This window comes from Apostichopus japonicus, chromosome 5, assembly GCF_037975245.1.
Source record: "Apostichopus japonicus isolate 1M-3 chromosome 5, ASM3797524v1, whole genome shotgun sequence".
Taxonomy (NCBI): domain Eukaryota; kingdom Metazoa; phylum Echinodermata; class Holothuroidea; order Aspidochirotida; family Stichopodidae; genus Apostichopus; species Apostichopus japonicus.
Window position 1 is genome coordinate 1,895,808 of NC_092565.1, and position 26,742 is coordinate 1,922,549.

The following is a 26,742-nucleotide window of genomic DNA, read 5'->3' on the forward strand; positions in this document are numbered from 1 at the left end:
CCAGATACTGCTATTAGTCAGCTGCAATCATTGTTCGAGAAGTTTCTGCAATACATTTCATAGTGTTGTAGTATAAACAACCTCAACTAATGTCTCTCACCCTATAGTGCAGTGATCAGGCTGCAAACGTTGTTCGAGAAGTTTCTGCAATACATTTCATGGTTCAGGGAGTTTATACTACATAACCATACATTGCAGCTGTAATCATTGTTCGAGAAGTTTTTGCAATACATTTCATAGTTTTGTAGTATAAACAGCCTCAACCACAGTCTCTCACCATACATTGCAGTCAGTAGGCTGCAATCATTTCTCAAAAAGTTTCTGCAATACATTGAATAGTTATGTAGAATCAACTCACTCAACAAATGTCTCTCACCATGCATTGTAGTTAGTAGGCTGCAGTCATTGTTCGAGAAGTTTCTGCAATACATTTCATAGTGATGTAGTATAAACAGCCTCAACCAATGTCTCTCACCATACATTGCAGTCAGTAGGCTGCAATCATTGTTCGAGAAGTTTCTGCAATACATTTCATAGTTATGTAAGTATAAACTCACTCAACTAATGTCTCTCACCATACACTGTAGTAAGTCAGCTGCAGTCATTGTTCGAGAAGTTTCTGCAATACATTTAATAGTATAAACTCCCTTAACAAATGTCTCTCACCATACACTGCAGTCATTAGGCTGCAATCATTGTTCGAGAGGTTTCTGCAATACATTTCATAGTGATGTAGTATAAACAGCCTCAACCAATGTCTCTCGTCATACACTGCAGTCATTAGGCTGCAATCGTTGTTCGAGAGGTTTCTGCAATACATTTCATAGTTTTGTAGAAAAAACTCCTTCAACCAATGTCTCTCACCATACACTGCAGTCATTAGGCTGCAATCATTGTTCGAGAGGTTTCTGCAATACATTTCATAGTGATGTAGTATAAACAGCCTCAACCAATGTCTCTCGTCATACACTGCAGTCATTAGGCTGCAATCGTTGTTCGAGAGGTTTCTGCAATACATTTCATAGTTTTGTAGAAAAAACTCCTTCAACCAATGTCTCTCACCATACACTGCAGTCATTAGGCTGCAATCATTGTTCGAGAGGTTTCTGCAATACATTTCATAGTGATGAAGTATAAACAGCCTCAACCAATGTCTCTCACCATACATTGCAGTCAGTAGGCTGCAATCGTTGTTCGAGAAGTTTCTGCAATACATTTAATAGTTTTGTAGTTTAAATTCCCTTACCAAAATGTCTATCACCATACACTGCTGTTAGTCAGCTGCAATCATTATTCGAGAAGTTTCTGCAATACATTTCATAGTATTGTAGTATAAACAACCTCAACTAATGTCTCTCAACCTACATTGCAGTCATAAGGCTGCAATCGTTGTTCGAGAAGTTTCTGCAAATACATTTCATAGTTATTTAGAATAAACTCCCTCAACCAATGTCTCTCACCATACACTGCAGTCATTAGGCTGCAATCATTGTTCGAGAGGTTTCTGCAATACATTTCATAGTTATGTAAGTATAAACTCACTCAACAAATGTCTCTCACCATACACTGCAGTAAGTCAGCTGCAGTCATTGTTCGAGAAGTTTCTGCAATACATTTAATAGTTTGATAGTTTAAATTCCCTAACCAAAATGTCTATCACCATACACTGCTGCTAGTCAGCTGCAATCATTATTCGAGAAGTTTCTGCAATACATTTCATAGTATTGTAGTATAAACAACCTCAACTAATGTCTGTCACCCTACATTGCAGTCATTAGGCTGCAATCGTTGTTCGAGAAGTTTCTGCAATACATTTCATGGTTCCGGGAGTTTATACTACATAACCATGCATTGCAGTTAGTAAGCTGCAGTCATTGTTCAAGAAGTTTCTGCAATACATTTCATAGTTATGTAGAATAAACTCCCTCAACCAATGTCTCTCACCATACACTGCAGTCATTAGGCTGCAATCATTGTTCGAGAGGTTTCTGCAATACATTTCATAGTGATGAAGTATAAACAGCCTCTACCAATGTCTCTCACCATACATTGCAGTCAGTAGGCTGCAATCATTGTTCGAGAAGTTTCTGCAATACATTTAATAGTTTTGTAGTATAAATTCCCTTAACAAAATGTCTATCACCATACACTGCTGTTAGTCAGCTGCAATCATTATTCGGTATAAACTGGTAGAAAACCACCAGTGTGAACATTGAAGAATCTACTCTGTGAAACAACATGTTTATGCTCCACAATAACATGTGATACGAAGTTCATAATGTCTTTATAACTATATAATAGTTGTTTGGAGGCTTAACAGCTCCAGTTTTTTTCCATCATTGAGTGAGAAACATGAACCACTCCTGAGTCTCAACCAGCAATGGTATTTATTCAAAGGTCTGTTTTTGAACAATAATTTTACTAAGAATTCTTCTCTTTGATCTGATACTTAGTTGATATGATCAAAGTTTAGACCTTTTAATGAAAATATTATTTGAAGTTATATCAAAACAAATTCTTTCTTGAGGTACTTGTTCACTATGACTTTGAAAAGCATTGTCTCTTTGAAAGACAACGATCATCTTTTCTGACAAGTTAAGCTGTACAACTCTCAAAATGGTAAAGCAAGTTTTCCTTTAAACTTGCCCATTTTTCCAAGGAAGTCATAGCTAAAATCAAGCTTTTGAAGAATTTCTTTAGGAAGCTTGTTGTTGAAAGTAGTTAATGTATTGGTCACCTAAGAATGTGAAATGTATTATCCTTCTAAACATGTTCGTCTGTTGAGGGATGCTTTTACCTTCACTCTCAGTGAAGAAAATTAAAGCCTAGTTGAATAGCAAAACGTATGTGATATATAGCGTTGTGACTTCATATTCCTAAGATACTGTGTCTATAAATGATGTATTTCTTTTCGTTAGCTCAGTGCATTTTATTTTCACTCCCAATATTTTACATGTTGAAAGATATGCAGTGGCGTAGGAAGTTACTTTTTAGTGGGGGGCTGAAGACTCCCCTTTGGATTTTTTTGCATTTGCAGGTGGCCTCAGATGCAATTTTGTGCAATATAGCACACTTCAACTCCCACTCCATTTTGTAAACTAAATTTTGTATTTTCACCTGGCCTTAGATGTAATTTGGTGCTCCAAATGAGATTTTTTTCACATTTGGAAATGAAATAGGGGTTTTCTGACTTGCGAAGCGGGGGGGGGGGGGCGGAATGATACTTCCGCCCCTCCACATTTTCTCAGCCCCCCCGGTTCCTACGCCCTTGAAGATATGCATTGGCTCCAAAACACGCCAGACTTTCAAATATGGTGGTCACCTTTAGTCAAACTTCTTAAACGATGTGTGTGATGCTGTCAATATCATGTCATTAAAAAAAATAAGGCCTAGCTAAATAGCAAATCGTATGGTGGTCACCGTTAGTCAAACTTCTTTAACTAATTTTGTTATCTATAATCTTGAAGGAAATTTACCGCACTGTGCCTGAGATAAAGAGAGAAGTTGCAGAGACCTTGAATCACGCCCCCAACCAAACCAGGAGGTACCAACGTTAATCTTTGGGTATAAAATTGGAAAGAGAACATTTTTTATATGTATGTCGGTATTGCTTGGAGGAAATAACTATGAAAATTTAGATTAAATTAGAAAAGCAAACTATGTACAGACAATCGGGGTAAAGAAAAATCAGGGGTTCCTGTTGCAAACAACCGCAGAAAAAACCTCGAATAGCATCAGTATTAACTTTTTACTTCAATTAATAAAGAATTAAAATTAAACTCTTCCCTACAGATTAGAACAGCTATATTAAATGTTTAAATCTACATCAATATCTTTTGGACATGTACGAGTTTTTTTGTTCTAACGTTCTTAACTTAGCCTAACCTAGCCATCTATTTATTAGCTGAAATTGTGATGCAGTTATAAGATAATACCCATGAAATACGTTCGTTATTGCTGTTATTTTCGATCACGTCACGCGGTAGCCTAACACCACACTAAGTCAATGGGAAATCTGCCTTACCATCGGTTTGCCAAAAAAAAAAAAAAATAACACTTTGCGTAGGATTCGGATAATAAATTAGGAACCGGGTAGTATCCCGTGGGGCGGGTACCCGGATAACCTGTGCAAACACTATTTTATATGTTTAAATGTGTGCTGTATTGGCCCCAAACATGCCAGATTTTCAAATATGGTGGTCACCTTTAGTCAAACTTCTTAAACTAATTTTGTTATCTATCATTCTGGAGGAAATTGACCTTACTGGGACATTCAAACATCTTTTGTGTTCATTTAGAATCGTCGGAGAACAATTTGGAGAGTAAAGACCTCCAGCAAAGTACTTTTTGAAAACTTGTAGCAATAATACTATGCCCCAGATTATAATCTGGGGCCTATATATATTTAAATGTATAAATATCCATCAATAATTGAAAATATCTTTTTGACATATCTTGTTTTATGTATTTTTAATACAACATGTTTAACGTTAGTCAGTGCATTTGAAGCAAAATGTTAACCCTCATATTTGATGGAAATCAAATCAAACAATGTAATTAAATGAATATACTTGCGAACAATTCACGGGGTGATTTCTTGCAGAAGCCTGTGCACGATCCCACAAGGGTACGTGTGTGTCTTTCGAAGAGATAGAAGTTGCAGAGACCTTGAAGCACGCCCCCAACCAAACCAGGAGGTATCAACGTCACGTTAATCTTTGGGTATAAAATTGAAAAAAGAGGACTTTTTTATATCTATGTCTGAAATTGCTTGAAGGAAATAACTATGAAAAGTTAACTTAAACTAGAAAATCGGGGTAAAGAAAAATGAGGGATGCCTGTTGCAAACAACCATAGAAAAAACCTGGAATAGCATCAGTATTAACTTTTTACTTCAATTAATAAAAAATCATTAAAATTAAGCTCTTCCCTACAGAATAGGACAGCTATTTTAAATATTTAAATCTACATCAATATCTTTTTGACATGTACGAGTTTTTTGTTCTAACGTTCTTAACTTAAGTACTCCATAGTACAACAACAATGAAAACCATTTGACTAAGCTGGTGTTGAAAGCAGTTAATGTATTGATTCCCTTAGAATGCAAACTAAAATATCCTTCCAATCATGTTCGTATGTTGTGTGATGCTTTTAAATATCATTTTCATTAAATAAATTTAAGGTCTAGCTCAATAGCAAAATAATAAATTTATTAGCTGAAATTGTGACCGCAGTTATAACATACCCATGAAATACATTCCATCGCTGTTATTTTCGATCACGTCACTTGGTAGCCTAACACCACACTAAGTCAATGGAAATCTGCCTTACCATCGGTTTGCAAAAAAACAGACAAAAAAACAAAAAATAACACTTTGTGTAGGATTCGGGTAATAAATTAGGAACCGGGTTAAGTATCACGTGGGGCGGGTACCCGGATAACCCGTGCAAACACTATTTTATATGTTTAAATGTATGCTGTATTGGCCCCAAAACATGTCAGATTTTCAAATTGTGGTGGTCACCTTTAATCAAATTTCTTAAACTATTTTGTTATTCAGCCAGGAGGAAATTTACCTTCCTGGGACATTTAAACATCTTCTGTGTTCATTTAGAATCGTCGGAGAACAATCTGGAGAGTAAAGACCTCCAGCAAAGTACTTTTTGAAAACTTGTAGCAATTATACTATGCCCCAGATTATAATCTGGGGCCTATATATATTTAAATGTATAAATCTCCATCAATAATTGAAAATATCTTTTTGACATACCTTGTTTTATGTACTTTTAATACAACATGTTTAACGTAAGTCAGTGCATTTGAAGCAAAATGTTAACCCTCATATTCAATGTAATTAAATGAATATACTTGCGAACAATTCACAGGGTAATTTCTTGCAGAAGTCTGTGTACGATCCCACAAGGGTATGTCTGTGTCTTTCGAAGAGATAGAAGTTGCGGAGACCTTGAAGCACGCCCCAAACCAAACCAGGAGGTATCAACGTCACGTTAATCTTTGGGTATAAAATTGAAAAAAGAGGACTTTTTTTATATCTATGTCTGAAATTGCTTGAAGGAAATAACTATGAAAAGTTAAATTAAACTACAAAAGCAAACTTTTTACAGAAAATCGGGGTAAAGAAAAATGAGGGATGCCTGTTGCAAACAACCATAGAAAAAACCTGGAATAGCATCAGTATTAACCTTTTACTTCATTTCATAAAAAATCATTAAAATTCAGCTCTTCCCTTACAGAATAGAACAGCTATATTAAATGTTTAAATCTTCATTCAATATCTTTTTGACATGTACGAGTTTTTTGTTCTAACGTTCCTAACTTGAGTACTCCATAGGACAACAACAATGAAAACCATTTGACTAAGCTGGTGTTGAAAGCAGTTAATGCATTGGTTCCCTTAGAATGCAAACTAAAATATCCTTCCAATCATGTTCGTATGTTGTGTGATGCTTTTAAATATCATTTTCATTAAATAAATTTAAGGTCTAGCTCAATAGCAAAATAATAAATTTCTTCCACATGGTAGCCTAACACCGCACTAAGTCAATGAGAAATCTAAGCCTAACCATATGTTTATTCGCTGAAATTGTGACGCAGTTATAAGATATCCATGGAATATTTCCATTATTGTTGTTACGTTCGACCACATGGTTGCCTAACACCACACTAAGTCAATGGGGTAAACTAGCCTAGCCATCTGTTTATTAGCTGAAATTGTGATGCAGTTATAAGATATCCATGGAATATATTCATTATTGCTGTTACGTTCGACCACATGCATGGTACCCTAACACTACACTAAGTCAATGGGGTAAACTAGCCTAGCCATCTGTTTATTAGCTGAAATTGTGACGCAGTTATAAAATATCCATGAAATACATTCGTTATTGCTGTTATTTTCGATCACGTCACGTGGTAGCCTAACACCACACTAAGTCAATGGGAAATCTGCCTTACCATCGGTTTGCAGAAAAATGATTCGTGTAAAAAATTAGGAACCGGGTAGTATCGCGTGGGGCGGGTACCCGGATAACCCGTGCAAACACTATTTTATATGTTTAAATGTATGCTGTATTGGCCCCAAACATGCCAGATTTTCAAACTGTGGTGGACATCTTTAATCAAACTTCTTAAACTATTTTTGTTATCAGCCAGGAGGAAATTTACCTCACTGGGACATTTAAACATCTTTTGTTGTTCATTTATAATCGTCGGAAGACAATTTGGAGAGAAAAGACCTCCAGTAAAGTACTTTTTGAAAATTCGTGGCAACTACAGCATGATATCATCTGGGACCTATACATAATAATGTACAAATCTACATCAATAATCAGGAAATATCTATTTGACATGTACAATTTGTATTTTTAAGCTTTTCATTACCATGAGTACTCGATAGGGCCAACAACTTTTGAAGAATTTCTTTAGGAAGCTTGTTGTTGAAAGTAGTTAATGTATTGGTCACCTGGGAATGTAAAATGTATTATCCTTCTAATCATGTTCGTCTGTTGAGTGATGCTTTTACTTTCACTCTCAGTGAAGAAAATTAAATAAATGATGTATTTCTTTTCATTAGCTCAGTGCATTTTATTTGTACTCTTACATTTTACATGTTTAAAGGTATGCTGTATTGGCCCCAAACATGCCAGATTTTCAAATATGGTGGTCACCTTTAGTCAAACTTCTTAAACTAATTTTGTTATCTATCATTCTGGAGGAAATTGACCTTACTGGGACATTCAAACATCTTTTGTGTTCATTTAGAATCGTCGGAGAACAATTTGGAGAGTAAAGACCTCCAGCAAAGTACTTTTTGAAAACTTGTAGCAATTATACTATGCCCCAGATTATAATTTGGGGCCTATATATATTTAAATGTATACATATCCATCAATAATTGAAAATATCTTTTTGACATACCTTGTTTTATGAACTTTTAATACAACATGTTTAACGTAAGTCAGTGCATTTGAAGCAAAATGTTAACCCTCATATTTGATGGAAATCAAATCAAACAATGTAATTAAATCAATATACTTGCGAACAATTCACGGGGTGATTTCTTGCAGAAGTCTGTGTACGATCCCACAAGGGTATGTCTGTGTCTTTCGAAGAGATAGAAGTTGCGGAGACCTTGAAGCACGTCCCCAACCAAACCAGGAGGTATCAAACATCACCTTAATCTTTGGGTATAAAATTGAAAAAAGAGGACTTTTTTATATCTATGTCTGAAATTGCTTGAAGGAAATAACTATGAAAAGTTAAATTAAACTACAAAAGCAAATTTTTTACAGAAAATCGGGGTAAAGAAAAATGAGGGATGCCTGTTGCAAACAACCATAGAAAAAACCTGGAATAGCATCAGTATTAACCTTTTACTTAATTTCATAAAAAAATCATTAAAATTCAGCTCTTCCCTACAGAATAGAACAGCTATATTAAATGTTAAAATCTACATCAATATCTTTTTGACATGTACGAGTTTTTTGTTCTAACGTTCTTAACTTGAGTACTCCATAGGACAACAACAATGAAAACCATTTGACTAAGCTGGTGTTGAAAGCAGTTATTGTATTGGTTCCCTTAGAATGCAAACTAAAATATCCTTTCAATCATGTTCGTATGTTGTGTGATGCTTTTAAATATCATTTTCATTAAATAAATTTAAGGTCTAGCTCAATAGCAAAATAATAAATTTCTTCCACATGGTAGCCTAATACCACACTAAGTCAATGAGAAATCTAAGCCTAACCATATGTTTATTCGCTGAAATTGTGACGCAGTTATAAGATATCCATGGAATATTTTCATTATTGTTGTTACGTTCGACCACATGGTTGCCTAACACCACACTAAGTCAATGGGGTAAACTAGCCTAGCCATCTGTTTATTAGCTGAAATTGTGATGCAGTTATAAGATATCCATGGAATATATTCATTATTGCTGTTACGTTCGACCACATGCATGGTAGCCTAACACTACACTAAGTCAATGGGGTAAACTAGCCTAGCCATCTGTTTATTAGCTGAAATTGTGACGCAGTTATTAGATATCCATGAAATACATTCGTTATTGCTGTTATTTTCGATCACGTCACGTGGTAGCCTAACACCACACTAAGTCAATGGGAAATCTGCCTTACCATCGGTTTGCAAAAAATGATTCGGGTAATAAATTAGGAACCGGGTAGTATCGCTTGGGGCGGGTACCCGGAAAACCCGGGCAAACACTATTTTATATGTTTTAATGCATGCTGTTTTGGCCCCAAACATGCCAGATTTTCAAATTGTGGTATTCACCTTTAATCAAACTTCTTAAACTATTTTTGTTATCAGCCAGGAGGAAATTTACCTCACTGGGACATTTAAACATCTTTTGTTGTTCATTTATAATCGTCGGAAGACAATTTGGAGAGTAAAGACCTCCAGTAAAGTACTTTTTGAAAATTCGTGGCAACTACAGCATGACATAATCTGGGGCCTATACATAATATATGTACAAATCTACATCAATAATCAGGAAATATCTATTTGACATGTACAATTTGTATTTTTAAGCTATTCATTACCATGAGTACTCGATAGGGCCAACAACTTTTGAAGAATTTCTTTAGGAAGCTTGTTGTTGAAAGTAGTTAATGTATTGGTCACCTGGGAATGTAAAATGTATTATCCTTCTAATCATGTTCGTCTGTTGAGTGATGCTTTTACTTTCACTCTCTCAGTGAAGAAAATTAAAGCCTAGTTGAATAGCAAAACGTATGTGATATAGCGTTGTAACTTAATATTCCTAAGATACTGTGTCTATTAATAATGTATTTCTTTTCATTAGCTTAGTGCATTTTATTTTTACTCTTACATTTTACATGTTTAAAGATATGCTCCATTGGCCCCAAACATGCCAGAATTTGAAATTATGGTGGTCACCTTAGTCAAACTTCTAAAACTACTTTTGTTATCTATCATCCTAGAGGAAATTTACCTCACTGGGACATTCAAATATTTATAAAATTTTACAAAGCTGATGTTGAAAGTAGTTAACGTATTGGTTCCCTTGGAATGTCAAAATTCATTAAAATTAAGCTCTTCCCACAGAATAGCGTTACAAGACTGATAGCTCTCTATAAGAGGGATTCAACCCCTCGAGATTAACCAACAGTCACGAACATAAAAGAAGCCGGGAAATGAGAATTTGTTCTGTTAAACTATCATTAAAGCATACAGTAAGTTAACACATAACAAATTCATTTCAATTACTTGCAATAGAATGAAGTCGCTGAGAGCAGTGCGTTGTTCCTGGTAGGTCGGCGAAAGTTGTTCTGTACCAGTTGGCTAGTCAGGTTTTCGGAAGAACGTGGTTTTGAAATTGACCAATATATATATTTTGTAGAAAAGGTCCTCTTGAAAAGGTCCCAAAAGTGAAGGTAATACACAACAGTCCAAATCGAGAACATCAAAATGAACGAGAGTATTCTCCAGGTAAATGGATTGACGGAAATTAAGAACTAGCGAGAGAGAGAGATGAATCAGCATAGATGTTTTCATTGCGTATGATACAGTTACAACCACGTGGAATCGGGCACGGGCAGAACAGAACGGCAATGTCAAATTTGGCAAAGTAGAACGGCGTTGACAGATAATGAAAAGATAGGCAACATGTGTAGTGAAGAGACCCTTCTTGTTGGGAGGAGTGAATTGAACTGAACCAATTCAGTTAAAGCTACTGCCAAAGAAGAGCTTGCACGGCGTAGCGATTACGTAATACTTTAAATGTATTAACACAGCTACTGCCAAAGAGGATCTAGCACGGCGTAGCGATTACGTAACACTTTAATTGTATTAACACATTCTTAAGGTTTACCCAATCAATTAAACATAGCTACGTACAATGTATAAATGAATTAATTCATTCAAAAGGCACACAACTAAACTACGTACGACAGATGTACATTCCTTGAATAGAATGCACAGACATTAGTCCATCGGCTGAGTATCAAATTTCCACACTTTCGTTGCACCCCCCTTGCAGCTTTAGTTTGAGTAATGAAATGGGCAGTTAAAAGTAAAAGAAACAATATTCAGTGTGTTTTCCGCAACGACATGAGTTATTTTGGAAGAAAACAGTGGTTAAACATGGGCATATTTTAAATGAGCGGAAGCCCAAAAGCAGTAATGAGGCCCTTCCACTGCTGCACTTTCAACCAATGAATGACATTTATTTAGGTCATGTGATCTGCTTTCAGTATTTTGTCAACACAAAACATGGCTGCCCCCACAACTGGCTGTTGTTTGTGTCATACGCGGTTAAAAAACGACGAGAAACTGTCACATTTTACAGATCGTAGTCGGAAAACGTTTGCGTCAAGTGCAAGAGAGTGGAAAGAAATTGATTCCGGGAGGAAATTTCAAATTGCACAGCAAACGGAGGCATTATGGAATGTAGTAGGCCTAGCTAACTTCGACCAATTCGTTCACCATCGCCGTTGCTATCAAGACTTTACCAATAAAGCAAATCAAGCAAAGGCCAGAAGGAGGCTACATTCGGCAACGACTGAAGGTAATTAGGCCCTAATAATATTGTTATCACTTTGAAATACAGATTCAGAAATGCATTTATGGTGTCTATAATCTGAATTTATTACCTATGCTATCCTAGGCTATAGGCCTAACTTTAGGCCTAACAAGTAAACGTTAGGGTAACTGTTTACTATAGTTACTAGGCAAGGCCTAACGTTAGTAACGGTACTAGCCTATATAGGCTAGGCCTAGGCTAGTATACGTTAGACTAGGTTTAACGTTATTGTTAGCTAACGTTATGGGCCAACCAAAGGTGTACACAGTCACATACTTGACATTGAAACAATATGCAAAGGTTAAGAGGCTTGATTTACGAATTACGAACTACGCTATGACTTAATGAGACTGGGTTAGCTTCGATTTGCTGGTGAATGTAGTTTACCCGGCTTTAGGCATAGGCTAGGCTTACTAGGATATTCATCTTAGGCCTAAATATTTAGGGACTGTCATATTAGTATTGATAAGGTAAAGATTGGGGACAGGGTTAGGAAAAAGGGTGTCGAAGTAACAAGGCGGAAACAGGGGCCACTGCATGATTCTTAAATCAAGCCAGTCAAGATTTCAATATCAAAAGTATTTTGATTAAAATGTGACTGAATCCAAACACTATGATTCGTCAAAAAACCTTATTAGCCTAAAATCTCTGGAAGTTTGTGCAGTAGACTAGGCCTAATTTAGTTGAAGGCCCAGCCGAAATTGTTGCCGTATTGGATACATGGTTATATTAAGCATTGGCCTATCCTAAGTTGTAGCCTGCATTTCTTTCCACAAAATGTGCCGTTAATATAACAAAAAAGAAAATGTTCTATAGTAGGCCGAAGGCCGTGCAAATATTTGGCTGCATCGAATACACCGTCGTGTTTAGCCTTGGCCTGTCCTATTAGCCTAGCCTACATTTCTTTACATCAAATGTGCTGTTAAAAGACACAAATGTTGTAGTATAGGCCGAAGGCCCCTCCAAACTTTTTGCTGTATCAGATACACATTTATATTTAGCCTTGGCCTATAGCCTAGCCACCATTCTTTACATGTGCCGTTAAAAATCAAATGTTTTAGTATAGGCCGAAGGCCCTGCCAAAATGTTTGCTGTATCAGATACACATTTATTTTTAGCCTATAGCCTAGCCAACATTTCTTTACATCAAATGTGCTGTTAAAAGAAACAAATGCTCATCCTTCAGTAGTAGATCATAGCCCTTTACTTTACCCTTTCCAGTGAAAGCACTTACAGCATCACAACCATTGAAGGCATGGAGACCTAATAGTCCTGAAGACTTTTTTTCACCAAGTTGATGAATATTATGCAACTTTAAGCATTCTTGCATATTTGTAAATGTGCTTTTACGCGTATGAGGTTCAAGGGTACATTTTCATAACTCTTATGATGGCAATAATATCTATTGGAATTTAAAATGATGTGATTCCAGAACAAATGTGCTACGTTGACTTAGTTAACAGTATAATATTTAATTAATGCACATAAATTACGAATGTATGCATACTTGATTTACTTGCAAATTAACACCTCTCAGACTGGAAAACATACAGATTTATATTGCTCAGGGATGTATTTACCAAACCCAACTATGCAAACAAGGCTGCCAGGGGGGTGCAACGGAACCAATTTTCTAGGCCTCTTTTTGGTACTCAGCCGATGGACTATAATCAGGCATATCGTTTCTGACATAGACAATTTTTTCCTGAGCTCCCCTTTACTACGAGAACTACATGTGGCCACAACAATTGATTTTTTTTTATAAAGCTGCAGTGTTGAAAGTAGTTAAGGTATTGGTTCCCTGACGATGTAAAATGTACTATCCTTCCAATCATGTTTGTCTGTTGTTTGATGCGTTACTATCACTTTCATTAAAGAAAATTAAGGCCTAGTTTGAATAGCAAAACGTATGTGAAACAGCGTAGTAACTTTCTATTCCTAAGAGAGAGGTGGCACAGTAATAACTGCAAAGCTGTTACACGTTGAACTACGAGTCCGAAAGGTAAAAATGCGCGGCGGCTGGGTAACGAAGACTACTCCCTAGCCATACAGTACGGTTGTGCATGGTCGGCGCTGGCACAACACGTAATATAGCCAACACACTGCAGCGGCGGATATTTAATACTGTATGCGAGATTCAGATGGTAGCCTAACTTTTCTCTAATCGTTTTAGTAAATCCATTTGATTGAAACATTCTTCACGGACAGGTGAGTGTGTCAAATAGATAGAAACAGATACACAAAATGGGACTGAAGGTGGAGGGAAGGGGAACCTAGATTAGCCTTATGGGTAGTTCCACTTCTAAATTAGGCCTTAATATAGTAATACAATAGTTTACCAGCATAATGACTCGGCAGTGCTACTACTACATTACTACTACTAGTATACCCTGCATCGTGCGTTAGTTTTTGCAAATGCGGGAGTGTTGGGTGGTCAGAATTTAAAACAAGTCCCACTAGGTTATTAAAGTTGTGCAGTCTCTATACCAGGTACCTAAGGTTTTCCATAACAAAAGTAAACTTATAGTAGTATTTAATCCGAATCTAGGTCTAGTGCCATTCCGCCATAGCCTAGGCATATGCCGCCATACCTTTCCGCCACAGGATTCGAGCATTTCCTCCATGGCGCCGCCTAGGGCGGAAACGTATATATTTTGAAGTACTTTAATTTACACTGGTGTACAGGAATGTACCGGTGAAACTTAATTAAAATCGCATGGAAGGAGAGGTACACCGTCTTCAAATGTTCAAATGTTGGTTGAATTAAAATAAAATTTGACAGATTCTAGTTGTTGATTTAGAAATAAGAAGACCTATTTGGGGACAGACGGGCCTTAATTGGTAGTGTGAAGTGGAGCAATTTACAGTGCATGTGTTGAACATTGAACAGTGCTTGAATCATAAATTCAGACCTGTCGACCTGTTTGACCCCAAAATAGGGAGAATAACATTTTTCAGGGCCAAAAAACGGGAGAATAAGGGGAAAATAGGGAGGTTGGTAATTTTCAAATGAAATTATATCAATACTCCTAAATAAATAGTCTACAGTACCGCTCATGTATAACTGGACATGTGTACGCGCACAGGATCGTATAAAGACGTATAAACAAGTACAATCGCGTATAAAATCGTTGACAAACAAATTGCCGTGTAGACACCTCGTATAATCCCTGTACGAGTTTATACGCAGGTTATGCTATTGTGCTCAATGAATAGGGATTAAAGTCGCCGAAAGAATTAGTGAGATGTTTGAATCAGCCATTTCTTAAATCGTAGTTTAAGACGTGATATTCACCTAGCATCGAAGAGGATGCAGGTAAAGTGTGTGCCGGCATAGAACTTAACTGTTTTTTTGTCGTATACAAGTAGCCTACATGCGAACTGCACACATTCGGTACGCCCCATTTACAAACAATTAGTGACAACTTGTGTTTATTAAACTTGTGCACCATGGCATATGCACAGTGCACGCCGTACTACTGTACTGTATTCAGGACTCGACCAAGGCCAACGTACAATAACGACATTGGGCGAAGTCTGAGAACTGACAAAGCAGCCTGATATTGGTTAACAGTCCCGCACAGCACTGTGTCAGTCATAACGTGTTTGTAAACAATCAATCTATTTTTAGATTACACTTATTACGCGAATAAGCATAGGACTAACTGTTGGCTATTTTCAGAAATTTCGCAAGTGATGAAACATTAAAAAACCGGGAAAATAGAATATGAAACCGGGAGGCCGGGAGATTCGGGTAAAAACCGGGAGTCTCCCGGTAAAACTGGGAGAGTTGACAGGTCTGTAAATTGTCTAAACAAAGCTTAACAATTAGGTTATTCCTTACCTCATAATTCTGGGAATTTCTTGTACTTTTAATTTACTCTTACCGCCATCATAGAAAAAGTGCTTTACCGCCATAGTGTTAACATGGCGAAAAGGCATGCACCTTTCTATTGTGGTAAGTACCCCTTTTGACCCTTATTTCTAAAGGCGTATGTAGTTGTAGAAAGCATAGATATTTTTGTGACATTTAGGTTAGGCCTAAACTGTCACTAAACTGACAGACAGGCATTCCTGGTATTATACAATTTACACAGTAATATATATATAGGCCTCTATATGTACGAGAAGGTGAATCACTTTTAAGCAATGTAGCACCAAATTGTCCACCCTTGCCCTTAAGTTTCGGAAAAAACAGGTACTTTATGCAATCGTTAATACCTTGCAACTGAAAAGTATAACCTTTTGGTTTGAACTGAGCAGTAAACTACATATACTAAATGCATGAGAAACAACTCTGGATTGTAATTTGAAGGGGTAAAATTGAATGCAATTAAGGCAGAGGAAATAGGATTTTTACTTTTGAGTTTGGTGCTAGATTGACGAGAATCGATTCTCCTTCTCGCATATAGGCATATATTTATATTAACCTACCGTTGAAATTGTATAATGCTAGGAAACAAAAATGGTCACTGTTTGTGATAAACATAACTCAAGCATGTCAAAGACATTAAAGGTGTAGCACATTTGTTTTCTTTTTTGCAAATGCCACTTATTCAGTCAAGGTGGTGCAGTTTTCAACACAAATCCTCATAATACTACCACAGACCTAGGCGTCCTTGAAGTATTGCTGTGTACGGTGTTTGATTCTTTGTACATTATCTAGTCTAATATTATATTGTCTTACTTGCTAAGCCTAGGATAGGTCTTCTGTGCATTAGAAGGTGAAATTTGCCCCTTAAGAAATGTCTGCTCTAGCTAGTTATCAAAAGGGTTTTAAACTTCAGCTTCTCAATCTGTATGCAACTAAAATAATGTCACTGCTAATTTCTTCACAGTATGTGTGATTATCACATTTGGTGATTACATTTAGTTGCTGGTAACCAGACAGTTTGAAAAACCAGGAGAAATCTGTTAGCCAGTGGGTGTGCATGTACCATGCATGGACAAACATGTGACATATCCCATGGTGGCACGTAGTTGTTATTTCCCAAGCTCCAACATGTGTGATTCCTGCAACACTGTAACTTCAGAACCAGTAATGTGTGAAGACTGCACCTCGAGACCTATCTTTTGTGGGGAGTGTGCGGTAGAAAGTCACAGAGAGAATGCACAGAGAGAATGCACAGTTCCACCATTTAGTACAATTTAGGGTTAAAGCCATTAATGTGTTCAGAGAGCATATTTTACACCTGCCCTCCAGATTGAGGTAGCCAATGCTCTAGTTGAAGATTACCAAACTACACACAAGTAACTTCAAAACCATTTATTATATTCACACAAAGTAAAAAAAATAATGAGAATATGTGACTTTGTTCTTTAGCGCCATGTTTAGGGTTGGCACTGCGATGCCAATTTCTGAAATTGGATCACAATAAAGTAGATTTTTTTGGTCTTTGCGTTGTGATCTGTAAGTACTTATACATGTATGGCCTGTCAAGTACGGGATATCATTATTTCATGCCCAAAATTATAACCTTATGGATATATATAATTTGAACCGTGAATAATTTTTCTGCATTGGCATTTGGCTCCAAGAAATAGCTGTTCTGCAAGAAATATTGAAACAGTAGGCATATGACATTTGCTGAAAATTTCACAACATGGTAACACAAGATTTCTTTTGGTACCTTTTAGTGAATGGTCCCAAGGTGGGATTTACAGTATGGAAAACACGGCTTTCACTAACAGTAGTTCCTCCTAGCTTTTAGTTTCTGAATAGGAACTTACAGTATATGCCAATTTCTAGTGTTCTTGTATGGTTACATTTCTATGGTACTGTAATTTGTAGTGGCATGGATGAATTAAAGCAGTACACTCAATGAAGCTACAAATTCTGATTCTCCCCTCACCTATTACAGTATGACCTTTATGAATTATGAATGTAATGCATTTTGTAATATTGTGTGTTGCACAGTTAAAAAACCATGATGTTATGTGAAGTTACTAAGATTAAACTGCAGGTTAGGACAATTGATTTTCATGCTCATATCGATCATAATCTTACCACTCTGTACTCTACTAGGCTGAGCTTTATGTAACGCAATAACATGCAGGGGAGGGGTTGGGGAGAGGGGCATTGAAGAGACATCTTCAGTACTGGTTGATAATTTCTGGTAAATTTGGATAAATAACGACTAACTGTTAATTTAAACAGAAAAAGTTTAGTGTAAGCTGCCTGTAGATTGCAATGATATCCAACGATTTATGTAAAATCATGTACAGGAAGAGAAATATAACACCCACACGTGGTACACTGGGCCTTCCATTTTGATGGAGTCAAACTGTCTGCTTGGGGGCCTACAAAGATAAAAAAGTATAATGGGCATGGCAGACAGAGACATTACTCTAAGATCCAAGATATTAAAAAGACATGTTATTTAATGCAACAGTCTGTGCAAGACACCTCCCATCTGCACCCCCCCCCACTTCAAAAACCATGTAAAATGAATCTTGCACATATGGAGCTTTCATAAACTTTTACACCACCCTTGTAATACACTGAGCATTGGCGGCGCCAGGAATTTTTAGTTGGGGAGGCTAAGGGGGGGCTGAGCCAATTTTTTGGGTGGCTTACAAGATTGAGTGATCGCCGTCCTGGGGGAGCGGTATAAGGGGAGGGGGTGCCCCCCTCCCCTTTTGAAATTTTTCCCAATCCTGGAAAGGCCTACATGCAAAATGGTGGCATTTAGCAAGGCTTTTGTCGCCTGAAAATTTCTCCAAAAATATGCATTTTTTTTGTGAGTAACTTTAGTCAAATTAGAATGGAAGATACCAATTTACAGTTTTCGTATCACTAAAATATTACCTGCTGTGAAAGATCCAATTCCTTTGCTCAATTATTATATGGCGCTCTCTGACACAACTCCTGTTTTAGTCTGTATACACGCTGTTTGTGAAACGCACACGACATTGCCGTATGAGAACACCTATCGTTATGGCTGACAAAATTTGGGTAGGCTATATTGTTTCAATGAGGTTTTTTTTTTGTTGTTGCCTATTTCAGTTGGGGGGGCTAATGGGGGGCTGACTACTTCAGTGGGAGGCTAAAGCCCCCCCTTGGCACCGCCACTGACACTGAGAAATTATGGCATTCTTCAAAGTTGGGGTAGTACACAAATTTTCAAGATCCTTTATTAAAACTACCTTCTGGAGAGATTAAAAAGGACCCTGCTGCACAGTATTATGAAAACCTTCAAGAAATGAAAATTGCTTTTACATGACAAAACTTTTTTTGACCTTTAAGTGATGAGCATAATGTAGTCTAGATAGCTATCTTTCTGCTTTTTATGTTAATTTGCTCACAGAATGGATACTGCTCAACTTTTAATTTCTGCAGAGAGCTCACTGCCTCACAACACAGCTGTAACAAGAAATATTTGAAGTCAATGAGGTTATTTGACAAACATGGTAAGAGTTACACACCATAGTGGAATACATACACTGTATAATATCATGCTGTGATATGATTCTATTCGCATTCAACTGATAATGCCATGTTGCAATTTTTGTGTTCAAGGATATGGGTTTGTGACTTTTTATTGTGTGGGATAACCACACAAGGGAGTAACTCATTATCATCATATGTGGCGGGTGGATTTAGGGCCAGGTCGGTAACGCGGAAATCGAGAAACCGGGTTCGATATCAACGGTTTCCGTGTTTTCCGCGTTATCGACCTTGCTATATAGCAAGGTCGAAAATGCCGAAACGAGAGGAATTTGTCAAGGGAGGGTGACGAAGTCTTTTGGGCGCATTTGAGCCTATATTTGCCAAAAAGGGGTTCAGGTTTAAAGCTTTTTCACTAAATGTAGGTCGAAAACGCGGAAATGTTTTTTTTTACAATGGCGAAACTAGATGATTTTGTCAAGAGAGGGTGAAAAAGTTTTTTGGAGCGCATTTCAGCCAGTGTGCGCCAGGAGGGGTGGAGAAGGGCTTAGGTTTTTGTATTTTTACTAAATGCAGGTCGAAAATGCGGAAATGTTTTTTTACACAAGGAAATGCAAAATAAGAGGATTTCGTCAAGGGAGGGTGAAGACTCTTCGGCGCATTTCAGTCAATATGCGCCAGGGAGGTGATGGGGTTGTAGGCTTTTGCCCTAACTGCATGTCGAAAACGTGTTTTTTTTTTTTTTTTTTTACAATGGCGAAACTAGATGATTTGTCAAGTGAGGGTGAAAAAGTGATTTAGGTGCATTTCAGCTGTAATGCGCCAAGAAGGGGTTTGGGTGGAAGATTTTATTTCACTAAATGCCGGTCGAAAACGCGGAAATGTTTATTACAATTGCGAAACTAGAGAATTTTGTCCAGGGAGGGTTGAGAGTTTTCAGTGCATTTCAGTCAATATGCGCCAGGAAGGTGAGGGGTTGTAGGCTTTTATCACGAAATGCAGGTTGAAAATGCGGAAAAAGTGTTTGCCGATATGTGCAAGGATGGAGTGGGGGTATGAGACTTTTTTCAGTTAGTGTAGGTCGAAAACGCGGAAATGTTTTCTTTATTTTCACAACATTTGGCGAAACTAGATGATTTTGTTAAGAGCGGGTGAAAAAGTGTTTTGGGGCGCATTTTAGCCAATAGGCGCCAGGAAGGGGTGAGGTTGAGGTCTTTTCACTAAAGGCATGTTTTTTTAAACAATGGTGGAAATTCTCTAAATGCATGCAGGAAAAGTAAAGAAATGTTTTGGGCGCATTTCAGCCAACATGTGCCAAGAAGGGTTTGGGTTTGAAGCTTTTTTTCACTAAATACAGGCAGAAAACTCAGAAATGTTTGTTAACGTCCATTTGGTATGCAGGGATGGTTCCAGGATTTCTCCAACACGGGAGCTAAGGTCCCCGGAAACAATTGTGTGCAAGTTGTAATATTAAATATATACATATATATATATATATATATATATATATATATATATATAGCACTGGACCTTAGCCCCCCTGTGTGCAAGTTGTAATATTAAATGTATACATATATATATATATATATATATAGCACTGGATTGGGGCATATGTTGACACCCTTCTAAGTGGGGTTGCCATTTGGACATGTGACCAAACACCATGGTAGGGGTGTCATGTTGTACCTTGTATACCACTTGTCACAAACAAGGGGGTATATGATGGCAAAACTATTTAGGGGGTATTCTATAGCCCATAAGGGAACGGTATATCCATTTCGGTTAACATATACCCAGAGCGCTTTTCATATCCCATTTTCGGGGTGTTTGTTTACCACCATACATTTTAGTGTTATTATTTATGGCACCAATGCTATCATGGTATATATCTTCAGTAACAAAATTATGCAATCGATAAGGGAGGATGCTCCAAATATGTTTTGCATTGGTTCATGGCATGCCAAGGGGGGGGGAGGTGCGTGCGAGGCGGTGGAAAGTAGGGCAGGGGGAGGTGAGTGGGGCAGGGGGTGAAAGGTGTGTGCGAGGCAGTGGAAGGTGCGTGCGAGGCGGTGGAAGGTGAGTGGGGGGAGGTGATTGCAAGGTGCGTGGGAGGGGATGGAAAATGGGTGCGAGGCGGTGGAAGGTGAGGCAGGGGATGGAAGGTGGGTGCGATTCGGTGAGAGGTGCGTACGAGGGGGTGGAAGGTGAGTGCGAGGGGGGGGAGGTGTGTGCGAGGGGATGGAAGATCAGTGAGAGGCGGTGGAAGGTTAGTGCGAGGGGGGAGGTGTGTGCTAGGGGATGGAAGGTGCGTGCGAGGCGGTGGAAGGTGAGGCAGGGGAGGGTGAGTGGGAGGGGTGAAGGTGAGTGCGAGGGGAGGGGGGGGCGGGGAGGTGTGTGCGAGGGGATTTAAGAGCCGTGAGAGGCGATGGAAGGTGCGTGCGAGACGGTGGAAAGTGAGGCAGGGGAGGGTGAGTGGGAGGGGTGAAGGTGAGTGCGAGGGGAGGGGGGGCGGGGAGGTGTGTGCGAGGGGATGGAAGAGCCGTGAGAGGCGGTGGAAGGTGAGTGCGAGGGGGAAGGTGTGTGCTAGGGGATGGAAGGTGCCTGCGAGGCGGTGGAAGGTGAGGTAGGGGAGGGTGAGTGGGAGGGGGTAAAGGTGAGTGCGAGGGGGGAAGGTGAGACAGGGGGAGGTGAGTGGGAGGGGGTGAAAGGTGTGTGCGAGGGGATGGAAGGGGCGTGCGAGGCGTTGGAAGGTGAGGCAAGGGGAAGGTGAGTGGGAGGGTGTGAAGGTGAGTGCTAGGGGGGAAGGTGAGTGGGAGGGGGTGAAGGTGAGTGCTATAGGGGGGAAGGTGAGTGGGAGGGGGAGGTGCGTGCTAGGGTATGGCAGGTGCTTGCGAGGCGGTGGAAGCTGAGGCAGGGGAGGGTGAGTGGGAGGGGTGAAGGTGAGTGCGAGGGGAGGGGGAGCGGGGAGGTGTGTGCGAGGGGATGGAAGAGCCGTGAGAGGCGATGGAAGGTGCGTGCGAGGCGGTGGAAGGTGAGGCAGGGGAGGGTGAGTGGGAGGGGTGAAGGTGAGTGCGAGGGGGGAAGGTGAGTGAGAGGGGGTGAAGGTGAGTGCTATAGGGGGGAAGATGAGTGGGAGGGGGTGAAAGGTGTGTGCGAGGCGTTGGAAGGTGAGTGCGAGGGGGGAGGTGTGTGCTAGGGGATGGAAGGTGCTTGCAAGGCAGTGGAAGCTGAGGCAGGGGGAGGTTGAGTGGGAGGGGGTGAAGCTGAGTGCGAGGGGAGAAGATGAGGCAGGGAGAGGTAAGTGGGAAGGGATGGAAGATATGTGTGAGGCGATGGAAGGTGCGTGCCAGGCGGTGGAAAGTGGAAGGTGAGTGGGGGGGGGGAGGTGTGTGTGAGGCGGTGGAAGGTGATGGACACACAGGGGAGTGGAGTAAAACTATAAAGTGGCACAGTTATTGGTGAAATATCCAGGAATACTAACTATGACATTAATGTACCGATTACCAAAGACGAAAGGAAGGGTCAGGGACGTAGCTAAGGCCTGATAATTGGAGGGGGGGGTTGTACTGGCTGAAATTCCAACTGGATGGGTTTTGGAGCCAGAAAATTCCGACTGCTGCCTTGTACCCCCACCCCCCCGCACTACTCGCCAACGATACGGTCAGTTACAGTCAGACACCGTACCTATCTTTCACGACTGCACTTTTGTTCCGATCTTTTTTCGGTACATTTGTACCACTGGCCCTCACTTCACAAACATAATCACTCTGGTTAAGCAAGTAAGCAACTGAGTGTATGTTATCTGCTTGATAGGCTACATAAATTACTAAGTACAAAAGCTATGTTAACGTAATAAAGGGGGAAAATGCAGTGCTTTTTCCTAGCGCGCTTAATATTTTTTTCTTAGGGGGGAGGGGGGTTGGGGCTATTTATCACTCACATCAAGTGTTCACAAATCAAATGTTCACTTCATTCCAACTGAGCGTTTGGAAGTGAACAATTCAACATTTTGCAGAAAAACGTTGAGTTGACGAGATACGATAAGTTGTCAATTAACCATTTTGCAAAAATATTTTCAATTGCTCAGATGGAATGAAGTGAACAATTGAACATTTTGCAGCAAAATGTCCAATTTACGAGATATGATAAGTTGTCAATTAAACATTTTTCATATAATTGTTCAATTGCTCAGTCTGTTTTTACCTCCATGGTTAAAGCAACTGAGCAATCCAACATTTTTCTGTCTTTTGATCAGATTTTATCTTGTTATCTAAACAATTTACTGAAAATTTTGCCTTATGGGGCAAAGTTTTTCTTATGTTGATGGCACTTTTAAGCTTCCATAGATTAGCATTGAGTTTTATGCTTATGTTGCACAGTGGTTCAGGTTTAGGCATTTTTTTTGTATGGTGGAGTATAAGGATCGCGAGACACAAGTTTTCAAAGTGACAAGGAAAACGTGGTAAATATGACTGATTAAAGGTCAATTTTGACTGGAAATTTTAGGTCACTCAAAATTACAAGAATGTATGTAAATTAGAGTGCGACAGTCGGAAAAATTAGAGTGCGACAGTAGGAAATTCCGACTGTCGCACTCATATTTTACAACTATCGTCAGTTTACCAAGATTGGGGTGAGACATCCCCACACCCCCCTCTAGCGACGTCCCTGGGAAGGGTACCACACCGCCTCCCCTTACTTCCATGAAAAACAAAGGGAAATGATTCACAGCTCCTACCCCCCCCTCCCCCAACAAAAATGGGGTGTATGTTAACCTCTATATATATATATAGTGTTATTAGATATCGCACTTACGTTTGTAAGGTTTAAATCTGGTGTAAAGAAACATAAGTATGCAATCGATATAGGTGGCAACTCCCAATGTGCTTTTATATGGCAGTGGTGGTTGGGGCAGGTGGGGGGGGGGTTGGGAGTATGGGTGGTGACTGGACACAAAGGGGCAAGTGGAGTGTTAAAACACTGAGTACAGTATAGGCAAAGCTATTGTAGTGAAATTTCCTGGAATACTAACTTTGATGCAATGTACAGGTTACCCATAGACAATAGGTAGGGTAGGACACCATGTCACATTAACTGCATGCAAAACAAAGGGAAATTATTCACTGTCCTTACAAATGGGGTGTATGTTAACCTCTACAGATATATATATATATATATATATATATATATATATATATATATATATATATATATATATATATATATATATATATATATATATAGTGTTAACAGATATGGCATTAATGTTTTAAAGGTATATATCTGGTGTAAAGGAAAGAAATGCAATAGATAAGGGAGGCAGCTCCCAATAGTATTTTGCATTGCTTCACTGCACGCAATGGTTGGAGGAGGGAAGGTTAGGGTGGGGCTGCACACAAGGGAGAAAATGTATCAAAGTTGTGTAACATTATATATAGGCAAAGTTATTGTAGTGAGATATCCTACAATACTAACTTTGATGTAATGTCAGGTTACAAATAAACAAAAGAAAGGCCAGCACCCCCCTCCCATTAACAGCATGAAAAAAATAAAGAACAATAATTCACAGCCCCCTAAACCTGGGGTGTATGTTAACATCTACATACATTTAGCATTTGCAGTTATGGCATTAATGTTGTAGGCTGGTCTTTATCTGGTGTGAAGGAAACAAAATTATGCAATTATCTAGGGAAGAAGCCCCAATGTGTTTTTGCTTTGGTTCACTGCATGCTAGGGGGAGAGGATGGGTAAGGGTGGGCCCTGGACACAAAGGGTAAAATGTTTTGGAGTGGTGTAAAATCATATATAGGCAAAGTTATGTGTTAAATTATCCTGGAATACTAACTTTGTGCAGGTAACCCATAGACGAAAGGAAAGGCAGGACACCCACTTCCCCTCAGTTGCATAAAAGACAAATGGAAATGATTCACAGCCCCCCCCCACCAAAAATGGGGTGTATATTAATCTCCACATATATTTAGTGTTATCAGATTTAGCACTTACGTTTTGAAGGTCTGTATCTGGTGTGAAAGAAACAATATTATGCAATCAATAAAGGAGGCAGCTCCCAATGTCATTTTGGATTGCTTCAGTGCATGCCGGGGATGTAGGGGGCAGGGTGGACACAAAGTGGAAAATGATTTTGAGTCGTGAAACATTATATATAGGCAAACTTGTTAGTTAATGCTTTAGGAATACTTACTTTTATGACAATGTACAGGTCATAGAAAAAAGTAGGGCCAAAACCCCCTCCGCCTAGTTGCATTAAAACAACAGGAAAGGCTTCACTGTCCAAAAAGTGGGATGTATGTTAACCAGTATATTTAACCAGTAACCAGTATACGGGAGGTAGCTCTCAATTTGAGTTTGCATTGGGTCTGCATAGCACGAGATGGAGAATGGGTAAGGGTACAGATTGAAGAAACAGGGGATGGTGTTTTGGAGTTGGGGGTAACATAAGTAAATGAAATATCGAACACTGTTAATGAGTGGGCAGGCTTTGTACCTCCCCCTTTTTGCAAGACAGATACATTGATTCACTGCATACCAGGGGTGAAGGATGTGTAAGGGCAGCGATTAAGAGAAAGAAGAAGATGTTTTGGAGTAGGTTCATTTAGTTTACAAATGGTATAAGTGAAATATCCAGGACTGCTACTACATTGACCTGAATGGACAGGTCAGCCACTGAAAAGGGAGGATGATACATAACACCTCATTAGGTACATAGCCAAGGTAAATTGGACAGTTTTAACACCCCTCTCCTATAGTATAAGGTTCAATCATGGAAAACAAACAATGAAGCTGAAATTATTTGTTCCAAATGAGTGTTTGAAACTTTGAAGAAACACATTCCTCAGTCTAAATGTAGAAGAAAGACAAGGATGGGGAAATGTACTGCAAAGTGAATTACTACATTTTCCATCTTGTTCCATCTGGTTGCCTAAATAATCTACAAAAGCACAAACACAAATGAAGACAAACTTCATGCTTTTTTAATTGTCACATTTATTAACCTACACAAAGGGTTTTACTTGTGTTATGTTATCCCAAGAGGATTAAACTTATGCCAAGCGTTTGGCCTGGCAAGATGTTACATAATATTTCAATTGTGAGTTAACAAATATATTCAAAAGTAGGACAGGTGGATGAACCATTAATGAATGGGTCTATTATGCATATAGGACAATACCAATTTGTGACAGTTCACTTTAAACAATACCTGAAACAGAGGATTCCATCACTATGAAATGCTTAATTTAGGCAGAATTCTGGCCTTGAAATCTTATAGTACCGGTACTACAAAATAGCGGAATATGAGCCTAAGTTGTTTCCTTCTGTCTTTTATATAATTTTTTTTTGATTTTATCTTTTATTTTCAAGCTTTCATGCTGCTTTCTTTAACCTGCAAACCTAAGGGTAAAATGTTTTATCAGCGAATCTGGCTCCACAAGACCACTTAGGCTTGACTACAATGCCTTTTGTCCTTCATAAATTGTGAATGTCTTTGAACATGGGATTGTCAGTGCAGGCCATAGAAGTCCTAGTGGGGTATGTGTGCTAGACTGAGTAGTACTCCAGCTACTTGGAATGATTAGGCAAGAATGCTTAAAGCGTAATTTTTCAGCCAGTTATTTCCATTTCAATTGTTAACTCTACTGTTAAAAGTGCATACATGATCCTTAACATACCAAGTATAAAGGCACTTTCAGTGTGCATTTAAATAAAAAAATTACATCTGAATGGTGGGACTATCTATATCATATT

At 38.8% G+C, this 26,742-nt stretch overlaps 1 protein-coding gene and 1 long non-coding RNA gene across 9 annotated transcripts in view; one reads left to right on the forward strand and one right to left on the reverse strand.

The window, feature by feature from the left end:
- Positions 1 to 1,433: 1,433 nt before the first annotated feature.
- Positions 1,434 to 10,734, reverse strand: LOC139967252 (uncharacterized). 8 transcript variants are annotated; one of them, XR_011792922.1, is made up of 6 exons: positions 10,277 to 10,734; positions 8,057 to 8,202; positions 5,885 to 6,014; positions 5,246 to 5,322; positions 4,572 to 4,716; positions 1,434 to 3,558 (listed from the first exon to the last, which is right to left on the reverse strand). It is a non-coding gene; the product is annotated as an uncharacterized lncRNA (long non-coding RNA). The 8 variants fall into 8 exon arrangements; XR_011792921.1 differs by having other exon boundaries at positions 5,878 to 6,014; XR_011792919.1 differs by having other exon boundaries at positions 5,870 to 6,014.
- Positions 10,735 to 11,293: 559 nt separating this feature from the next.
- LOC139968152 (uncharacterized) overlaps positions 11,294 to 26,742 on the forward strand; it is a 92,567-nt gene continuing 77,118 nt past the window's right edge. The window contains exon 1 of the mRNA XM_071972547.1: positions 11,294 to 11,576. The gene's annotated coding sequence lies outside the window, so the exon portion shown is untranslated. The remainder of the gene's footprint in view (positions 11,577 to 26,742) is intronic.